Source organism: Crocodylus porosus, unplaced genomic scaffold (genome assembly GCF_001723895.1).
Source record: "Crocodylus porosus isolate Cpor-Errol unplaced genomic scaffold, CroPor_comp1, whole genome shotgun sequence".
NCBI classification, from domain to species: domain Eukaryota; kingdom Metazoa; phylum Chordata; order Crocodylia; family Crocodylidae; genus Crocodylus; species Crocodylus porosus.
In genome coordinates this window covers 42,696,130-42,696,575 of record NW_017728950.1, presented here as the reverse complement: position 1 = coordinate 42,696,575, position 446 = coordinate 42,696,130, and positions in this window count along the sequence as shown.

Below are 446 nucleotides of genomic sequence, written 5' to 3'. Positions count from 1 at the left end.
GATGGTCCAGTTTTTTACAAATTGTTGCTATTCTCATGACTTTTTTCATCATTTCTTATGGCATTCCTTCACCTTACCAGAGAGCCTCTACATTCTTTTGAAGTTAAGAATTTCCTAAAACACATATCTTATAGGTCCTCCTCCTCTTCCCCATGCAGATAAGATCACGTTTGTACCAAGGAATATTTTAAAAAACATTTGTGCTCTGATCTTTTATAAGACCCTTTGATTTATTACTGTTTCATAAAAAAGGTCTTTGGATTTATGACCTACCATTTCTAGTATACTTACAACATTCAACTACAGATTCCTATTAAATATTTTATACAAAAATAAAATTACAATAACCTAGTTTATGTAGAGGGTAGGAAGTTAAAACAAGATAGAAGTTATAAAAATTGTAATTTAGAATCTATACAAAAACAGTTGGATGTAATAAATTTGGT